The sequence below is a fragment of the Amblyomma maculatum genome, chromosome 1 (genome assembly GCF_055883805.1).
Source record: "Amblyomma maculatum isolate TAMU_Amacu chromosome 1, ASM5588380v1, whole genome shotgun sequence".
NCBI classification, from domain to species: domain Eukaryota; kingdom Metazoa; phylum Arthropoda; class Arachnida; order Ixodida; family Ixodidae; genus Amblyomma; species Amblyomma maculatum.
Genome location: NC_139344.1, coordinates 314871606 through 314876035, shown reverse-complemented (window position 1 = coordinate 314876035; position 4430 = coordinate 314871606). Strand labels below are relative to the sequence as shown.

Genomic DNA, 4430 nt, shown 5'->3' with positions numbered 1-4430 from the left:
GTGCACTCCGATGATGGCAAACCCCAAGCCGCCAGCGACCCCGGAGAACGAAAAAATGATAGTGGAACCTGTTAGACCACCCCCGACGAAATGTAAGGGGGAGGGAGACGTTGACCCGGTGATTTAAAAAGGAGGTTGACGCCAATCCAGCTGAGGTCAAAACGTCCATGGCACAAATAATGGGAGCATTAATCTGATAAGAGAAGAGATGACTAAACAATTTGACCAATTGCATCAGAGACAGGAACAGACGCACCAAAGGCTGGAGCAGCTGCAGCAGAGGCAGGAACAAATGGCAGCTGAGCTGCAACTGCAAAGAACAGAACTTATTAACCATGCAGAGTGGCAGCGAAACACTGAGGAAACAATTATACAGCTTCAAAATGGCCAAAAACGCAACTAACGATTCCATCATCAGGCAGTGGAACTGTCGTGGGGTCCAACGCAAGCGAGCGTTGCTGCAACAATATCTAGCGTTGATAAGTGAAAAACCGCTAGCCATAGCCTTGCAAGAGACGGGTAAAGCAGCCACGCTCTCGGGCTATCAGGCTTTTCATAGTGATAGGGGGCAGAAATCACAAGTTGTCACGCTCGTTAAAAGGAACATCGCAGCGATCGAACACGAGGTCAATTCGAAAGACATAGAAGCAGTACTGCTAGAAATTTTAACGGGACGAAAGGAGGAACCAAGCTTATTCCTTCTAAACCTGTGCACCCCGAAGAAAAAGAAGCTAAGGTTCAGGGCCCTCTTTCGCAAGGCGATCAAAGCGGCAGGAGCCAACCCCTTAATAGAGACTTTAACGCTAGGCACCAAGAATGGGGCTACGCGATACACGAATAGCGTATGTGCAGGTACCTACCCAGACTCATCCTTCAGAAAAAAAGTGACAAACCTAAATTGTTATAACTCGGAGCAAAACTTTGGCAGCGACCACTTCATCCTAGCCTCGGTCCTCGGGCCTCGGTCAGGACACGTCGGGCGGGTTAACCGAAAGTAACAGAATGGGAGAAGTTCAGAGAGATACGAGAAAGGGACTCCATAGAAAGAATCACGAACATAGACGAATGGACATAAACCCTCAAGAGACATGTTGAAGAGGCAACGAAAACGCTCGAAAGGGAAGACGCCCCAGAAACAGCCGATAGCAAACTACTGCACATGTGGGAGGCTAAGCATAGCATGGAACGCAGGCTAAAAAAGCAAAGGTGGAATCGCAACCTCAGAAGGAGGCTTGCCAGACGCAATAGGGAGATCGAGGATTACGCGATCAAACTTTGTGAACAAAATTGGTGTAGCAGATGCGATGATATGGAAAAAGGCATGAGCCTCTCTAAGACGTGGAGCCTATTGAGGCCCCTGCTAGACCCAATTAATTCAAAAACCCAATCAGGAATCAGATTATCGAAAGCAAGACATGATTTCGAGGGTACGGACGAGGAGTTCTAGCAAGCACGCACATGGGGGACACCAATAGGATCGCCCTCCCAGAGTGCAGTGGAGCTGCTAACGAGGAACATGACGCGCCTATCACAGAAGCAGAGGTCAGAGCAGAAATTATAGGACTTTAAGCCAAATCAGCCACTGGACCCGACGGGGTCACCAACAAATGCCTGAGAAACCTGGATAATGGCTCCATAAGTGCCCTAACAGAGTACATGCAGGAAATCTGGACCAAAGGACAGTTACCCCAGCAATGGAAAGCGGCAAACGTAATCCTAATACCAAAACCGGGCAAACCCCCAAAACTGAAAACCTAAGACCAATTTCTTTAACCTCGTGCGTAGGCAAATTAATGGAGCACGTGGTACAAGCGAGACTAACACGTTTCATAGAGCAAAACAACCTGTGGTCGCACGAGATGGTTGGTTTCCGACCAGGCTTCACGCAGGACGTGATGCTCCGACTAAAACACGACATAATAGACCCACGATCCAGGGACGCCAAAGTAATCTTGGGACTAGACTTAACAAAAGCCTTCGACAACGTCAGGCATGAGGCGATTCTCAGCGGTGCCCAGGAAATCGGAGTGGGATCCAGAACATATAACTACATGAGAGACTTCTTAACAGACAGAACAGCCTGAATTAAATTCCAAGATATTGAGTCTTCCACATTGCAGCTAGGAAGCAGGGGCACATCGCAGGGATCAGTTCTCTCGCTATTCCTCTTCAACGTGGCGATGAGGGGTCTCCCAAAAGCGCTGAGGAACATCGAGGGGCTCAAATTTACCATATACGCGGACGACATCAATCTCTGGATAAACCAGGAGAGTGATTCGAGCATAGAGAGTCGACTGCAGGCAGCGGCAGACACAGTAGTAGAATACGCGGCTAGTGGGGGCTTTCGTGCTCACCGCAGAAATCAGGACTACTATAGTCTACAACCCAAATTCTTCGGGGTGCAAACAAATCGGAGAATTCGATATCAAAGCGGAAGGAATGCCCGTACCAAAGGTTGATCAAATACGAATCCTAGGGCTATACATTCAAGAGAATGGATACAACGACGGAATACTAAAGAAATTGGAAGGCTACGCCACACAAGTCCTAGGCATATTCAGGAAACTAACAATGAAGGACCGAGGCTTAAAAGAAAGGAGCTTGATCAGATTTATGCAGGTATATGTGATAAGCCGCATAAGCTACTCTACGCCATATTTAAACCTTAGAGCAGAAGAAAAAAGAAAATTAGAAGCACTCATTAGACGATGCATAAAGAGGGCCCTGGGCCTACCAATGAGTACATCGACAGAGATGCTGCTCGCTATGGGGGTACACAATACGTGGGAAAAAATAGCAGAGGCAGTCAGAGTGTCGCAACTCGAAAGGCTAAGCCAGACAACTACAGGAAGAGCAATTTTAAATATGGTAGGCCTGCAGACAGACAAAGGGATTCAACCAAAGTCGAGCATCCCACAGATATACCGAGATAAGCTAACCATCTCCCCTCTTCCTCGGAACATGCAACCCATATACAACGCGGAAATGAGGCAAAAGAGAGCAGAAGCACTCAAAAAGCGCTTAGAACCACTGGACAGCAAGGCAGTTGCATACGTTGATGCGGCGAGTCGGGTGCTGCGGTAGCCTCTGTAGTCGATGACCGAGGCGCCCCAGTATCGGCAGCCACTATCAGAAGCCGCAACTCCGAAACAGCTAAAGAAGTTGCGATAGCGCTCGCTTGCGTAGGAACGGAAGCAAAATTCATAATTAGTGACAACAAAATAGCCATCTACAATTACGCAAAGGGCAGGATCGCACCAGAAGCGATCAGAATCCTGGCCGAAAAACAGCTGAATAGAAAAGTCAGCTTAATAGGGACTCCAGCGCACGCGTCTGTTCCTGGTAACGAGGCGGCACACGAGTTAGCCCAAGATCTCTACTTCCGGGTAACCGTGGAGCCGCCTGATTGCCAGAACATGGACGAACGTCTATTAAATTACACAGAAATAGTCGAAAATTATAGACAAAGCAGAAAGCTGGTGCCATCACCAGATAAGCGTCTGAGCAACGAAGAGGTGACCGCATGGCGGCGTCTACAGGCAGGGAATTACATCCACCCGGTCTGGGCCTATCACGTCCAGAAAGATGAGCGACAGGACGATAAATGTAAGCAATGTGGGGAAAGAGGGATCCTCAACCACGTAATTTGGGAATGCGCTAGCTCCCCAGGGGCTAAGACAAAAATACTTAGTAGAGAAGCCTGGGAAACCCTTCTGCGGAGCGAGGACCCAACTCTGCAGAAACAAGCCATCCGCCTGGCGGAAGAGGCCGCAAGGAACCAAGACCTCTTAGCCTGCCTCTAATCGCGGAGGTCCCGGCCCCAGTCCCCTAGGCCTGCGTACCGGGGGCGGGGAGTAGGGGGCCTCCATTCTGGTGGAAATAAAAGTTGTTCACTCACACACACACACACACACACACACACACACACACACACACACACACACACACACACACACACACACACACACACGCATATACGAAGCTGGCCCCGCCGTGCTTTCAATTGGAAGTTGAAGAAACGACTTGGCGATACACCTTTGGTTCGTTTTGTTTAATGCCCCCAAGTGACATCGGCTTGAAGGGAACCGCAACGGAGAGCTCTGGAGTAATTGCGACCACTTGGGGATCTTTATATTGCCCTCACATAACACAATGTACAGGGCATATATGCGTTCCACGTACATTGAAACGCCGGTGCCATGGTCTGGATCTAACCTGCATCCTCAGGATTAGCAGTCCATCGTCCACTGCACACTGGCGTTGCTCGGTACACTTTGTGAAGCAGCTGTACTGACAGCTCCAGGTGTCACTAGTTTCCGCTCTGACCAAAGAGTAATTACGCCTTGTTGGACAGCTGAAGCTTTCTTGATGAGGCAGCCAAGATGGCTAAGAGGAAACACGAATTTCCTGGGAGCAGCCGAGGACTGCAT

General features: G+C 49.2%; 1 pseudogene; it reads left to right on the top strand.

Moving 5' to 3' along the window:
* Positions 1–2766: 2766 nt before the first annotated feature.
* Positions 2767–3803, top strand: LOC146207164 (uncharacterized; annotated as a pseudogene).
* The last annotated feature ends 627 nt before the right edge of the window (positions 3804–4430 follow it).